Source organism: Bos mutus, chromosome 1, assembly GCF_027580195.1.
Source record: "Bos mutus isolate GX-2022 chromosome 1, NWIPB_WYAK_1.1, whole genome shotgun sequence".
In the NCBI taxonomy this organism is placed as follows: domain Eukaryota; kingdom Metazoa; phylum Chordata; class Mammalia; order Artiodactyla; family Bovidae; genus Bos; species Bos mutus.
The window spans coordinates 51,220,076-51,237,224 of record NC_091617.1 but is presented as its reverse complement, the minus strand read 5'-3'; the positions used below and the strand labels follow the sequence as shown (position 1 = coordinate 51,237,224).

General features: G+C 40.7%; 1 protein-coding gene across 5 annotated transcripts in view; it reads right to left on the bottom strand.

The window, feature by feature from the left end:
* The window catches only part of BBX (BBX high mobility group box domain containing), a 297,529-nt gene extending 296,554 nt beyond the window's left edge, over positions 1-975 (bottom strand). For 4 of the 5 annotated variants that reach the window (XM_070368807.1, XM_005910181.3, XM_070368818.1 and 1 more), the window contains exon 1: positions 841-975. The gene's annotated coding sequence lies outside the window, so the exon portion shown is untranslated. Of the gene's footprint in view, positions 1-315; positions 366-840 lie in introns of those variants that run through there. The other variant, XM_070368806.1, reaches the window with a different exon arrangement.
* Positions 976-17,149: the final 16,174 nt, after the last annotated feature.

The window sequence follows — 17,149 nt, the reverse complement described above, 5'->3', positions numbered from 1 at the left end:
TCCCTCTTCTCTCTCCCCTACTCCCTCACCCTCTTCCCCCTCTCCCCCTATTCTTCCTCCTAGCCACTCTGGCACTAAAACAGCACTTTCTCTACTCGCCGCGCATTTGGTTAGGGGTGGGGGGGTGAGAGGGCACCGATCTCCGGGGCCGGAACACCCAGATCCCAACTCTCCAGATGAACTGTTCCCGGTCACCGACGCACTCGAAACGTTCAATCAATCCACTGAGGGCTGGCTGCTCGTACCTTCCTCCCTTGCCCCGACTCCCCAGGCCCCACCTCCCCGGCAGCCGAGCCCAAGCTGGGCTCCACGTACTTTAGCCGAGATGAAGTTTGGGGCTCCCCGGGCGGCCACGAGCCGCCCGCCGGCGTGAGGGCTCTGTTGTTGTTTTCCTCGGGCTGCTCCTGCCCGCGCCCCGGCTCCCGTGCCCCTCTCGGGCGGCGCTGCCTGTGTGCCGAGAGGTGCTGGTTGCAAACGCAGCCTGGCACCGGCTGGCCTACTACTCCCCAGCCCGGCCCCCAGCCTCCCGCCCGCAGGGCACTGCCTCCGCGCCCCCCACCCGCCGCCGGCGCGGCCGCCGCGACCCTCGCCCCCGACCTCTCCCGACCCAAAGTTTTGGCGGAGGGGGAAAGTGCCCAGGGAGCGGGCCGGCTGGCGGCGGCTCCGGACGCGCGGGGTTCCCTCCGTCTTCCTCAAGTCCAGCCTACCGGCTGCCGCCGCCGCCGCCGCTGCTCCTGCCGAGGAGTCCTTGGGGCTGCAGCCCGGCGGCTCTCAAGTGAGTAGGAAAACAGAAAGTGCGGGGAGAGCGCCCGAGAAGGGCTGGAGATGGGGGGCTCTTACCTCGCGGGCTCGCCGGGCGCGAGGGCGTGTGTGTGGCTCGCCCTCAGTGGCCAGTCAGGGGTTCTCTATGGGAAAGTGGAGAGGAGCTCGCGGAGCCGCTCTGCCTCCGCTTCACTGTACACTGCTCCACATACAGTACATGCAACCCGGAGAGACTGAAAACACTCATTTTATATAAGGCAGCCTGCCATTGGCCCGCTCCGTGACGGACAGGCCACGCGACCAAACAGAAGGCCCGTTACACCCAAACACACGCACACATACACACATTTTACAGAGACACACAAAGATCATCACATTTTCTATTTTCTAATGTTCGGGACCTGTAGACAGTAGGAGAGGACAGGTAGAGAGGCCCAGCAGAGTGGGTTGAGAGGGAAAAACCCTGTCTGCACCAAGTTGCAAGGCTTGAAATTGGTGTCCTTTTGACTTGGGAGGGTTATAGTAATAAACTACAACTCCACTGGATATGGAAGTGAGGGTTTTTTTTTTTTTTTTTTAATCGTTGCCTTGTGGTGCCCCATGGAAGAGGCGTGCATTGTGTTATGATTTTACAGCATGACCTGGCTAACAAGTGGCCAGGAAAACCTTTATCAGCTTGGATTTCTTTTGTCAATGGGTTGGCTATCACATAGGCCAAAATAGTCCAAGATAAGTTTATTAGGACGGTAATGGATTGAGGTTGTTAAAGCTTCATTCGTAGGTAAATTGAGAAAAATCAACACAACAATACACAGAAACAAAGATAATCATTTTGCTGAAACAGCCACTCTAATTCTAGCTGGTCAGAGGACTGCAGATCACCTGTGTGTACCTACAAACAGTGCTGTAAAGTAGAGTAAGTCATGGAAGGTTGACTATTGACCCTTTCCCTTAAAAATAGACCTTTTGAGTCAATATATGCAAGATTTATATTTTGCATATTATAGACATATGATATTTACACTACATGTTTCACATCATATATGAGCATTTTGGATGACTTTGGGAGATGGTGAACCCAAGGACTTTGCCTTCTGATTTTTATTTTTTCCTATGATGTGTCTTTGACAAATATATATTTGACAGTCCTATATAAGCAAGTCAACAGGTTGCTGGGAAAACACCATAGCTGGAAACTATGAGAAATAAATTCTAGACCCAACTCTTAAACTCACTAAACAATCTTGAGCAATTAATTTAGCTCCTCTAATGCTCAGATTTAGTTTGGGATTTTGTTTTCATTTTTTTTCTTTTTTAAGTTACAGTAAGAACCTTCTCCCTAAATGTTCCTTCACTAAATGTTTATTCAGCATTTACTGTGTACCAGGCATTATCATAGCTCTAGATGTTTCCTTAAGGTTCTTTCTGATTTAAGAGTCTGTGAATTATTCTTAACACAAACATTTTGAAGATTAAATAAACACCACGATTTTATGGCCTAGATGTGTAGCTTTAAAACTTAAAGGAAAGCTGGATAAAAGAACTTATTTCAAATCCCTCTTTATTTCTTTATGTTATCTTGAGATTTTTCTCTCACATCCATAAAGTTATCGAATGAGTGTGTGTGTACGAATGAGTGTGTGTGTACGCGTGTGTGAAAGAATGGGAACCAGAAATAGATACAGAGAAAATTTAAATTTGTAAAGTTTAGAAAACAAGCAGTGGTATTTGGAAATGTGTTGTTTTGCTTCTTTTTTAAAGGAAAATAATTTTTAAAAGGGGAAAGTATATAAAATAGCAATTTAAACCAATGATGTTAAAGATTATATTAATGATGCTCTGCATTTGGTTGATGGAAGGAACAAATTGTGCTTTATCCACACTGCACACTGCTTTGAGATGGGTGCTAAGTATGATTATCTCTATTTTATCATAAGAGAAATGGGACTGTTCAAGATAGCACAGAATACCAGTGACAAAGGAACTTAAACCCAGGACTCTTAATACCCAACACCGATTTTGAATAACTTGATAGTCCTTCCTTCCAAATGACAAGCTTCAGGGACAAGAGGCAGATAGAAGTGATAGAGGAAAACCCAGAAAAACTTTCTCAGGATTTCACTGTCCTGTTTTTTGAAGAGAAAAAGAGAGAAAAAAAAAAAAAATCAACACAAGTTGCTATATTTAATTGCTGAGTGAAGTGTTGTGAATTACTTGCTAGTATATTTAAGTTATGAAAAATATGAAAGACCAGCCCACTCCCCACCCCTACCCTCAACCCCAAGTATAGGAAAACATTCTTCATTTCTTTATGGTTGCAAAGTTGGTGTTTTTTTTTTTTTTTTTGGTTGAAGTATAATTAGCTTAGCAGAATTATTTAAAGCTACATTTTCAAACTTTTAGCTCACATGTTAACAGTAAAATGAGTGAGTACCCTCGATATATGTATATTTCTGTATACATTTTAAAAATGTACCACTGCATGGATATATTATTTATTTTTATGAAGCATACATTCATAAAAACTGAATGAAAAAGCATGAGATAAAAATGAAAGTTAAGGGAATTCTCTGGCAGTCCCGTGTTTAGGACTTGGTGCTTTTACTGCCCAGCCTGTTCAGTCTCTGGTCGGGGAACTAAGATCCCGCAAGCCGCATGGCATGGCGAAAAATAAACAAGAGTTTTAACATTTTCTCTCCACACTCCTATCATATAGTCTTAGCAACATGCCCCAGGGTTTTTGTATTCAAGTTTGGAGACCTCTGACAGTACAACGTGCTAACTGATCAGGACGGATGCGAAAGAAGTAGATAGAAATGACTGGTTGCAAGTCATTATTGGAAATGACTACTGGAAAACTAACGGGTCCACAGAACCTTTAGGTTCAGATATTGGTACATTTTTTAACATCTGATGTATTGGTGGTGTATTTAGGCGTTATGTGTAAGTAAAAGTCATCATTCAGTATTCTCTTGCAGATCATTTATTGAGAAGGATTCATGTACTAGGTAGGTCCCAAGCACACCAGAATTTTGGAAAAGGAAAATTGCCTGTTCCTAGAAATGACGAAATAGAATTCCAGTCTTCTGTAAGATAGGTAAAGCCTTGCCAAGAAGGCTTAAACTAAATGTTATATAGTATTTTACCATTTAGGAAACACTTTTTAGAACTTTAATTATTTTGTTTAAAAATAAATATCAAGAAATTTTAAATGTCAGTAGTGCCCCAAACTTAAAAATATGGAAAACCATAACTTTCAGGGACTTTAATTTTTATAATATAAAATTGCAAATATAAAAACAACTGTTGATTTCCCGAGTAAAATGGCATTAAAAAGGGTCTGTAAGAAAGGGTTTTTCCTTTCTTGCTTTCACATTTTGATGAGCAATCCTAGGTTGAGCTCATGGTTAGTATATTCATCCTTCTCATGGCCTTTACTATCCATATTCTTAATTTTATTTAGTATGAATCCTTTGTTGTAAGCCACATAAAATAATTTGGGGGGAGTAAATTTAAATGTGTGTGTAAATGTACACATACAAGTGTTTATGTGTACATGTGATACATCTATAAACAACCTTTTCTTTCCTTACTTTACATTATTTCTTTATTCAATCCCTATTCAAAATCTTGGAAAAATTCCTTGGTCACTCCAAGACTCAGTTTCCTTGTTTGTAAATTAGGGATAATAAGAGTAACCATAAGTGAAACAATCCATATAAAATGCTTAAACCTGAAAGATACTAAATATTTAATAACTATTGTTTTTCTTTGTCTTTCACACATATAAGCCAATTACAGCTGCTTTACAGAAACTTTGCTAAGACTTAACCCTGACATCAAACGGAGTTTATAGAACCTATTACAACTTACTTGCCCAGGGTTTGCAGTTTCCTTTTAGCCTGCGTTCTACTAATTCCAGCATCTCTGCACATAAAAGGGATGTCAGCCTGATACCAGGATAAAGCAAAACATCCTATTGGGTAGCCATTATTAAGCACCTAAAAAGGCAAATTTGTAATAAATCACTCTTTGAAACAAGCCTTGTTTTGTACACTGAAACTCTAGCTAGTTGCAGAAGTGAGGGTCTGCCTTACATAACAATTTTTGACTTGTTCTTGACCTTGCTGAGCTTCACTTTTTTTTCCTCTTATAAGAGAAAAATAGAGAAAATCGCATATCTTTCCCCAAGGCCAATGCAAGGGGACTAAAAACTAGAACTCGGATAGTTGGGAGCACTGATGCAAATGCTCATAATCTTGAAGAGAACCAGCTTCTACTGGATCCCAGCAGAGTTGGAGATAGAAAGAGAGGAAAACACCCTGCTTTCCTAGAGCAGTGCTAGCCAAAGTATCCTGAAATTCCCTCTCTCCTGTGATGTTCTGTATCATTTCATCTATATTACTATTAAGGCGTTCAAATACCTTACCTTGTATTATGTTATTTGTATATCAATAGAGATCTTAGTTTGATGACAAACACCTTGAAGAAAATAATGATGTCTCATTCATCATTTTGTTTTCCAGGTGGTTAGCACAATACCCTGTACATTGTCTAAAATGTAACAGTAACTCAACAAAGATTTGTAAAACAAATGAACAAACAAATAAAAGGACTGTGAATTTTAAAAAGGATCAGAGAGAATAGGGATGAGACGGGTGCTAGAGAATGTTGGGTGTCCCAGGCATATGGTGACCAGAATGTATGTTATAGTCATCATGGTTATTCCTGCGTAGTGTTTAAATTTTCTAAAGCACCTTTATATTTGAACTAGCTTGTCATACTCACTAAAATCCATGTGAGGTAGGTGAGACAAATAGAGGGAATTTCTTTTAAAGATGAAAAAAATGAAGCAGGGAAAGGTTAAATGATGCTTTCAATATTATATAGCTAGTAGTAGCACTGGGGTAGTACTAAGGTTCTAGATACCTAGTTCTGCAAGCTTTCTGCCCTAGGTAGGAGAGAGGGGAAAGGGGAGTCACCAAGGAGTCACTTAAGGACCATACCATAAAAATAGATCTCTAAGTAGACAATGATTTTACACTAATGGTTTTGATAATAAAGTCAGTAAGCACTAGCATTAGCATCAGCCAGCCCTTCTAGCCACCATCTCATCAGAAGCTTCAGCAACATCCCCAACAGGGAAGGTATTCTATGATACATCCAACTCTTTGGAACTCCTTTCTTCCCAAGACAATCGATTTCATCTTCTGTTGGTTTTGAGCACTACAGAATTCTTCTGGATCTTTAACGTACCTTTTCTCCTCTAAGTGTTATCCACTGTTCCTTTTTCAGTTCCCTTGTTACTACATAGAACAATCTAACCCCTTTTTCATGTACCATTTGAATTATGTGAAACAGCACTCATGACCGCTTCCTGCCTTGAGTCGTGCCTTTTCCAGGCAGTCTCAGTTCTTTAAATCATTCTTCCTGTTCCTGATTCCTGGTCTTCTCTCAAACCCTGCCTATTGTCTTTGTCAGTTTACTCCTTCAAGTGGGCTATCCAGAGCAGGTAGGGGCTGAGGCAGTGTGCAGTACAGCATGACCATGGCTCCCTTCTCTTTGAAACAAAATTTCTATTACTGCAGCCTAACAGGGAACTCTCTTCTTTGGCAGTCACATCTCTCTGCTGACTGTTACTGTGCTTCTTCTCAAAAAACAAACTTTTGTTGAAATGTGGGCTGATAAGCCATGTCTCCTCCATTCTATTATATAATGTATTTGGGGGAAACTGAGGCATAAGCCTTTATAACCCCATTGTTATATAGTGGTTAAGATTCAAGGCTTTGAAGTTGAAACAACGTGAGTTCAGGGCTTGGCTCCAGCAGTTACTAATTCATGTGGACAAATTTTATAATTTGTCTTCAGTTCTTTATGTGTATAGGGAAAGGTAATATGTTACTCATAAAGTTATTGAAAGGATATGATAAAAATAATGTATGTAAAATCCTTAAAACAGCGTTTCTTATAACTATTCAATAAATGCTAAAGTTTTCTTTTTTTCTCTAGCTGATGACATTCAGCCCAGAATTCCATTTTGCCAATATCTTTTTGTATGCTGATTGTTTTATTCAACATATTTGCTATTGTCTCACCATCCTTTGTTCTTTCACAAATTTCATGCCTTCTTTACATGTTCCAAGTCGTTTTTAAAAGTATTTTCTAAGACAGATACCAGAGCACTTTACCTACCTAGGTAAAGGAAAGTGAAGTCGCTCAGTTGTGTCTGACTCTCTGTGACCCCATGGACTGTAGCCTACCAGGCTCCTCTGTCCATGGGATTTTCTAGGCAAGAATACTGGAGTGGGTTGCCATTTCCTTCTGCAGGTAAACATTGATCTTAATTAGCACTGCTATGGCCATGGCTGTTGAACCTGTGATGTAGAGTCACCTAATTTCACCTAAATTTTAAAAATTTAAACCCGCGGATTCTCTGGTGGTCTAGTGGTTAGGATTTGGCACTTTCATTGCCATGGCCTGGGTTCAGTCCCTGGCTGGGGAACTGAGATCCTTCTCAGCCTCTTCAGAAAATTTAAACCTAAAGAAATTTATAAAGAATAATATAAAATAGCAATCATGTAGGAGCTTTATTACAACTTAACATATTATTATATTGCCTCAGATTTCTTTTTAAACAATAAAACACTGAAGCCCCCTTCCCTGGTCCAGTGACTCTCCAGCTCTCCCAGAGGTGACCATTATTTTGTAATTTCACTCTCATCCTATCCATATTTTTTGCATCCCACTCATGAAAATATCTAATGTGGCTTTGTCAAAAGGCTTTATAAAATTTTCATTCACTAATGTTATCAGAGAGGAGTTCTTTGATGGGTAGAATATACTGTGGTGGTGGTGGTTTAGTTGCTGAATCGTGTCCCATTCTTGCGACCCCAAGGACAGAGGAGACTGGCAGGCTATAGTCCATGGGATTCTCCAGGCAAGAATACTGGAGTGGGTTGCCATTTCCTAATTCTGGTTAATCAAAACAAAAAGAGAAAATTATGGAATGATATGAGAAGGCTCTTAGAAATAATGTATCTTAAATACTTAAAACAGTGCTTTCATATAACTATTCAGTAAACGGTAAAGTTTTCTTTTTAACTGTACTGTGAAAGTAAAAAAAAAGCTGCAGAACCAGATCTCAGAAGCCAGGGGCACTGTCAACTCCAGGGACTGAGATCACTTTTAGTGACAATATTGTCATTATGATAAATTTGCTCAAACTTTTTTCCATCCTCTTTTCTTTATGCCACAAAAGAGAGTGAAATGGAAGGATCCACTTGTCTATACCCAAATTATATGCTTATTCTTTGTTCAGAGTAGAAGTGGATGCTTTGCTTAACCCTCTCATCAAGATTGCATGGAGGAGGGGGCAGTGGAGGAGGCAGCAGGGGGCTAAGTTAGAACAGAATTATTTAGATGGATGCAGTGTGTTGAATAGGTGATGGCAACCCACTCCAGTACTCTTGCCTGGAGAATCCCACGGACAGAGGAGCCTGGTAGGCTGCAGTCCATGGAGTCGCAAAGAGTCATGTCCGACTGAGCGACTTCACTTTCACTTTTCACTTTAATCATTGGAGAAGGAAATGGCAACCCACTCCAGTGTTCTTGCCTGGAGAATCCCAGGGATGGGGGAGCCTGGTGGGCTGCCATCTATGGGGTCACACAGAGTCGGACACGACTGACGTGACTAAGCAGTGTGTTGAATGGCATCACCTACTCAATGGACATGAGTTTGAGCAAACTCTGGGAGATAGTGAAGGACAGGGAAGCCTGGCCTAGCGTGCTGCAGTCCATGGGGTCGCAAAGAGTCAGACAAGACTGAGTGACTGAACAACAACAAATGTGTTGGTAACATTCTGCTTCTTGGTGGACTCAGGGGTGCTCATTTATAACTTACATAGATGTTACATTATTCTTTATTTTGTATCAAATATATTTTGAAAAGAAAACTTTAAAAACAATGATAGGAAAAAAAAAAGATTCATACAAAAAAGGCTATTAGCCTTCTCCAAAGTAAAACTGGAGTACTACTGAGAAAAGAAGGCAAATAGATACTAGTCAGATGAAAATAAGAGATTTATAACATCTCCAACTGCCACAGTGCAACTGAGCTATCAGTTTATTAACTGATATATTTCTTTTGTTACAAAAGAAAAATAGGCTTAGGCTAGTCTTAGGGACTCCATGCTGGCTTCTAGGGATTACTTGGTCCTTTTTTTTTTTTTTTTGAGTATACACAGATCTTTCCTTCTTTTTGCCTATCTTAGATTTCATTTTGTTCCAAGGACCATAAAGCCACTGAGATAAGCTTTATAAAAATGGAACTTAATTGTGCAAATATTGGGGTCTGTCACAGAACTCAAGGGCAGTAAGTATGCTGCTGCTGAGTCACTTCAGTCGTGTCCGACTCTGTGCGACCCCATAGACGGCAGCCCACCAGACTCTGCCGTCCCTGGGATTCTCCAGGCAAGAACACTGGAGTGGGTTGCCATTTCCTTCTCCTGCAGTGAGTATAATCCGGTGGAAACAAAAGCATGTGGCCTCCATTGCTGTCTGTGCCACCGGGAGAGGGGCGAGGACCTGCCTAGAATGGAGGGCTGTTCTTTCGGTGTTTGTAGGCAGAAATCATTCTCTAAAGGGAGGACAGGGATGGGAGGATATAAGGGGCATTCTACTACATAGCACTTTCTAGAATATTATCTAGGCTCAATGTCTCATTTACTACCCTGTAATTTGCAGAATCCATCTTTTTCCCACTAATCCCAAGAAATTTAACTAGAGGGCGTTTATGGGCTGATTTTATACCCACATATATTTAGAAATAAAGTATTTCTTTCAATTTTGTTTATTTATTTGTTTTATCCCTTGACTCATTCCAGAAAGATTTCTGTTAGTCCCACAACAGTGCAAACTTAGCTGCACATTTTCTCAAGACTCTCAAGTATTATTCAATAGAGCTTGGAAATATGAACACATTTAGAGTGCCTAGGTGATCTCTCAAATTTTGTTAAACTTATTTTTTACTTCCTAGATTCTACATCAATCTACTCAAACTAGCTAAATAAAGTCTCAGTCGCTCGGTCATGTCCAACACTTTGCAATTCCATGAACTGTACCCCACCAGGCTCCTCTATCCATGGAATTCTCCAGGCAAGAATACTGAAGTGGGTTGCCACTCCCTTCTCCAGGGGATCTTCCTGACCCAGGGATCAAACCCAGGTCTCCTGCATTGCAGGCAGATGCTTTACCATCTGAGCCACCAAGGAAGCCCAGCTAAAGAAAGGGAAGATTTATTAGAATCACTACACATGTAAAGTTACGGCAAAGAACAACCAACAGAACAGAACAACAACCCTAAACCCCAAACTAAGTGAGATTATCACGGCTCAAAGATAGGCAATAGGCCAAGGACATTTTCTGAAATTACAGTTACAACGTGGGAAGTACAGCTTGTGAGAAAGGTTGCTTTTCCTTGAAGTGGGATGGGACAGACAAGAGAGGCACACAATTGAGGAGCTAACTAAAACAATGACGTTTTGAAGTAATGGAGATAAAACCTAAGGAGGAGGGGGAGCTTGCATTCAATGATGGCTTTCATGTGAATTTATTTTGGGGCTCACCCTCACCATATGGAGTTATTGATAAAAAAACAAATCTATTGAGGATGGCTGACCAGAAAGAATGGTTTTAAAAGAACAATGTGACAATGCCCAGGAAAGTACATTAAATATGTTGTTACCTGAAATCCAGCTGAAGTCTTTACAGTGGAGGAGTCAACTCCAGGTTTTAGGACTAGGATTTAGCTATTTGGAAAGGAATGTTTTCCTTTACCATCATTTGACACTTTCTCTTACAATACCATCTTCTTCACTCAAAAACAAAACTTTCTAACCTGTTGGATTGCTAAAGTGCTCTTTCCGAATATCAGATTGACTGTTACAAGTCTTAAAGTACTGACCTTTGGCCAGTGCTATTTGAGAGAAGGGGAAATGAAATGAGTAACTTTGCTTGTCAGAGTGTAGAAGGAGAGACATAGTTAAAGAAAGAAAGATGGAAGGAAATAGGAAGGGAAGGAAGAAAAATATATTCTAAGAGAAGTTTTGCTGGGATTACTTCAAAAGTTACCCAGCCTTGACTCTGACTCTGCATTTAGATGTGATCTGAGTAGGAGCTGGAACGGGGGAAGAAATAAACATAAAAGAAATCTTTCCTTAAGTAGATTTCAGCAACATCTGGGTCCCCAGTATCAGACTGAGGGATAAGGGTCTCTCTGCCCTCTAAGTCCTCAGCTGCTCCAGAGGTAACAAAGTCAGTGGCTGTAGCAAGACAAGGCCTCCTTTGCTGTACGCCTTTGATGATCTGTATCTTCCTGCTGCTGCTGCTGCTGCTAAGTCACTTCAGTCGTGTCCGACTCTCTACACCGTAACTTCTCAGTAGAATCCTGTTTCTCCTCCCCAGTCTTACTTGTTCTGTTCACAAGAGAAAAGCAGGCACCAGAAAGCACTCACTTTTTCATCCCCCCATCACTCTGTCCAGTCTTCGCTTCCCAACTTAAAGGCTGTATCTGCCTTCAACAACTGGAATTGTCTCTGGCACTCCAAAAGAGGAAGAGCCAGCAATTTAACAGGTGTCACAAAGTGATGAGTAGAGAGGAGCTGGTCCAGATTCTTGGTGATCATCTGCAAGACTAGTGGCTTTTCAATCCTAAGTGAAGTAAAGAAGAATGAGACATCTACTAAAGTTCACACTATTCTCCTAGTGAGGTTGGAAGAAAGAAACAAGCTCTAGGAACCACTAAGTATCATGGGTCACGCATTCATTAATTCATTCAACAACATTTATTAAGTGCTTTCTCTGTGCCAGGTACTGTGGTTATTGTAAGAGATACCCAGTAGATGTGGTCCGTGCTAATGGGGGCTTCCCATTAAAATGCGCTAAAGTGGCACAGTGGTAAAGATTCTGCCTGGCAATGCAGGAGACACAAGAGACATGGGTTTGATCCCTGGGTTGGGAAGATCCCCTGGAGTAGACAATGGCAACCTGCTCTATATTCTTGCCTGGAAAACTCCATGGACTGAGGAACCTATTATGTTTTAAGGAGTTGAGCACAACTGAGAAACTGAGCCAACACACATGCACCAATGGAGCTTATGGTCCAGCAGCAGAGATGGAAGTGAAATACAACATAATACAAAATGTTCCTTGGAATTAGGGACGGAGGCAGAGCAAGCCAGTTTCCAGTGATGGAGGAATCTAAAAGTAGAGGAGCAATGCAGGGTCTGAAGGTACTGAAGGTTTAACTGTTTTAAAGAGTAAAGAGGCTTTCCTTAGCTAAGGAAAAAGGCTGGATTATGGGATCTTTAGATTCTTAGATTGGCTTTGTGTTCTATGTAGAAAAGACTACCACTTTGGGACATGTCCTTTTATGATTTTTGTGGTCACTATTATTCTTTTAAAACTCTAGAGTTTGTGTGTAGTAGTGAGTGATAGGGAGAGATTATTTTGTTTGTTTCAAAAATTTCAATAAGAGGCTAAATGTACTACTAGTATTCAGAAAAAAAGAAGTTTAAGTATTAGTGGCTATAAAAAGATATTTCAGAAAATATGACACAATGGAAGTTTCAGGTGGTGGCTATACTGAACAAAAAAGTTTACATGCTGGCAACAAGAATGACCATTTCCATAATTAAAGCATGTCTGGTAAGAATGGCAGTCACTGGATATTGATGTAGATTTTAGTTTGTGTCTATATGTTGGAGAGGTGTAATTAAAGCTTGATTTTATGTCATTTCTTATGAAATAGACCTGTTACTCTACAGGGGTGGTGTATCTTTGGTAAGCTATGCAATTTGTATTGATATTTGCTTTATCTGTGCATGTTCATGGACACAGATTTCCAGTGGAGACAGAGTTGCTTAGAGCTTAAGAGCTGCTGCTTCTGGAGTCAGAAAGATCTGAATTCAAACATTGGTTCTGCTATTTACTAGTTATGTGACTTTGGATAAACTTAAAAAAAATTTTTTTCTTTTTTGAGGAAACTTTGGTTTGTAATGTTACATAAATTTTATGTGTACAACATTGTATTTATACTTCTGTAGCTACTACAGCACACTCACCACCAAAAATTTTGTTTCCATCCATTGGGCAAACTTTTTAAACCTACTAAGCCTTAGTCCTCCATTTCATAAACTGTAAGATGAGGTTTATAATGGTTCCTACCTGTTAGGCTTATTGTGAGAATCAAACAAGATGTTGCATATTAAAACAGTCTCTTTTTTTTAAATAATAGTGGCTCTTATTTTAAGTGTGGCTTGTCATATAATGTTTTGTGTCCAGTGATATAGAGCCCTGGAAGATAAATAGAAGTTTTATATTCTGAGGATGATAGTTAAAATACTTGAGAGATTTGAGAGGACCATTCTTGGAAGATTGCTAAAATTTAATACAGTAGCACAGTAATTACAATGGATAGAATGGACTGAATATTTCCCTCTGTTTTCTTTACAAAAGCTAGTGATGTTCACAGTTATTTAGATGACCTTGGAGAATTTCAAAGTATTTATGCTCTTCTGACTTGACTCATTTAGCTTTCTTAATATGTCTATAGTCGAACAAGAACTCACTTTTAGCTCCAAGTCACCCTTGCATCCTTAGGAGAAGGCAATGGTGACCCACTCCGGTACTCTTGCCTGGAAAATCCCATAGACAGAGGAGCCTGGTAGGCTGCAGTCTATGGGGTCGCGAAGAGTTGGACACAACTGAGTGACTTCACTTTCACTTTTCACTTTCATGCATTGGAGAAGGAAATGGCAACCCACTCCAGTCTTCTTGCCTGGAGAATCCCAGGGACGGGGGAGCCTGGTGGGCTGCCGTCTATGGGGTCGCACAGAGTCAGACACGACTGAAGCAACTTAGCAGCAGCAGCACCCTTGCATCCTTAGCACTTTGCAGTCTTGATGACATCTTTCAAAGTGTGGTTCATCAGAATCACCCAAGTGACTTGTTACAAATTCAGATTCCTGGCCCTGACATGTGAGGAAGTCTCCAAATTTTAAATAAATATCCCAACCCAGCTTATTTTTATCAGCATCTAAGCTGAAGAATGACATGACCACATAAATGATGGTGCTTCACAAATCAGCTCTGCTCCACAGACTCCATCAGGATGTGCCTATTATTTAAATAGTACCTTATATGAAACATTTATGGGACACACCCTAATACTCACAGGACACAAAACTATTTGTTCTTTATGCCTTAACAACCTTTCCAAATCACTTAATTAAAAATGATTTACTGTCTCTTCTAGTCTTCAGAAACAATTGTCTTCCTCTGCTTGCTGTGGTTACAGCTAAACTTTTACTTTATCCCTGTTACTGAAGAGCTGAGGACGGACCAAATGTGAATAAGTGTGTGATTAGGATCCATAGAGATCTCCTGGTTTATGCAAACCTTTTCATGATCGAACTGGTTAAAGCTGACCTTTCTCTCCCCCACTTCCCTCTGTCCTTAAAGTCTCAGGTATCCTTGGCATATATCCCCATGACATCTCTAACCTATCTAGCCCTAACACTTCCGTTTTGATCACTACTCCAGACCCATTTGATCACATCAGCCAGATACCTGTGATTACTGTCTCATTCTGCTTCTAGAAATTTATTAGCCATGAAGTCAGTAAAATTTATATTTCTATGTTCCAATTTGTAAACTGAAAAAATATATATGTACGAAAGTGTCAACTCAAGTTCTGGTGTGAGGAATAGGAAAGGAAAGATGCCTATGAAGAAGAGGAGGAAATCTCTACTTTTATATTGCCTAAGTGATTGCCCGTAAAGAGGCAGGTAAGCCCCAGAGGTTCTGATGCTGGCTGCCCCAATATGTTGAACCTGCGAATAGTTAACTCACTAAGCCATTGTCTATTGCCCAGGCAACACGACAAGTTTTGATATTTTAGTTCCCTGGTTTAGGGGATTAATTCATGGATGAAACAATTCCAGTTTACTTTTGGAGGGAGGGGCGTGCCATCAGCATGTGGAATCTTAGCTCCCTGACCAGGGACTGAACCTATGCCTCCTGCATTGGCAGTGTAGTCTTAACCAGTGGACTGCCAGGAGATGCTTCTGGCTTTATTGGAAATGTGTGTGTGTGTGTGTGTTCAGTGTGTGCAGTCGCTCAGTCATGTTTGACTCTTTGCAACCCTATGGACTGTAGCCCACAAGGCTCCTCTGTCCATGGGGTTTTCCAGACAAGAATCCTGGAGTGGGTTGCCATTTCCTTCTCCAGGGGATCTTCCCCAACCCTGGGATCAAAACTGCATCTCCTGCATCCTTCTTGCATTGCAAGTGGATTCTTTACCACTGTGCCATGGGGGAAGTCCTTACTGGAAATAGACATCCTTTATGTGGTAAATTTGAAAAGCAAAACCTCTTCAGCATGAATCTGCTAGTATCTTACACCAGAAACCTGTCTATTTACCACTTTAATAAAATCAGGTCTGTGTGCTGAGCTGGCTGCACCAGCACTGTGGTTCATAGGGGTGGCATCACATAGTCTGTTACAGAGCAGTGGTGACACCCATGGACTTTGCAGTCAGGTGTGAGTATTGAGTCCTGGCTCTACCCTTCACCAGCTGTATGAACCTGAACAAGTTATCTAGCCTCATTTCATCAACTGTAAGGATGAGGATAATAGCAGCTGTGATAAGAAGATAATGGGCATATCTTATTGTCCCGTGCATGTCATAACACTCAGTGAATGTTCTTTTCCTTTGCCCTCTTATGATTCTGCTGTCCCCATCATTTCTTTACATCCTGTCCAAATCTTTTTCAAGTGTAACCATGTGATATATCAAGATGTGCCTTGATTCCCTAGTCTTCACTTTCTCAATTTTGTTTATTAATTCAGCAAATATTTCCTGAGTGCCTGTTATGTGCAAGGCACAATTTGAGGTAAACAATCAAGAGAACTAAACAGAAATCCTTTCCATCAGGGAGCTTACATTCTAGTTGAGGGGACAAATGTAATAGCCAATAAACCTAGTAAATGAGTTAATCATGTTGTATGCCAAGTGGGGTCAGTGTTATGGAAAAAGAACCAAGGAATGGAGATTGGAGGTAGAATAGAGTTGTTCGAGTTTTAAATAAGATGATCAAGATAGGTCTCTCTGAGTTGTTCAAACACAGAGTGGGTGGGAACTCCCTGTTTTTGTGAAGTTGTGCAGAGCTCACTATACTTGAGCAGTTTTAGGCAAAAATGAGAGGCTAGAGTGCCTAAAAGAAGTAGGATGTTATTCCTTAATTTCTCAAATACAACAGGAGAGCAGTAGAAAGCAGCTTAGTAATGCTTGCCCATTAGGTGGCAAGAACGGTTTTTCTGCTTATCTCTTTTGGACTCAGTCTCTAAGGTCATAGAATCTTCATCCCTCACAATCCTTGGTTTATGGTCTTGGGTGATGGTTAGTGTCATCAATAAAAAATAAGAAATTGGGTTTCTTATACTATATCTCTGTGTTTTATATAACACAAATCCTTTGCAACTCAGGAAAAAACATGATTTAGTTATAAACCCATGATTAGACCTAACCGTAGAAAATTTTTATTAAAAAAAAGCAGCATAATTTATTTTTAAAGCCTGATAAAGTAAAAAGAGCACTGTGGTGTCCTGCCACTAACTACCCTTTAACAGTCTCCGTCCAGGACATTCTCACCTGTGAACTGGGAGTAGAGGGAGGTGTCCCTTCCACCTCTCTAATTTGAGTCTTTCAAAAACTCCAAGAAAAAATTTCTCCTAGAAACTAAAACAGGTATAATGTGTGGGCTTATAATCTCTTGACATCTCCTTTATTGAAAACTGCAATTAAGGTGATTTGTCCATTTTGGGATGGGAACAAAAGTGGGGTGGTAATCTTCTACATATTATTTTTGCCTCCTTCCCTTTCATGCAATAAATGAAGGGGAGAATACTCTTACCTGCTCACCGACAGTTTTGCCAAACACATACTGCTCACTGACAGTTTTGCCAAACACATAGAACTTCAAGGCCTTACTATTAGATGTTATCTGTCAAACACTTAAATTAATCCAGTACTTAGAAACTTCAAGAGATCTACAAGTGACAAGCCCTGTCCTCAAGGTCTCAAAACATTTTCAGTTCAGTCGCTCAGTCATGTCCAACTCTTTGCGACCCCCTGAACTGCAGCACGCCGGGCCTCCCTGTCCATCACCAACTACCAGAGTCTAGGTTGGTCATAACTTTCCTTCCAAGGAGTAAGCGTCTTTTAATTTCATGGCTGCAATCACCATCTGCAGTGATCTTGGAGCCCCCAAAAATAAAGTCAGCCACTGTTTCCACTGTTACCCCATCTATTTCCCATGAAGTGATGGGA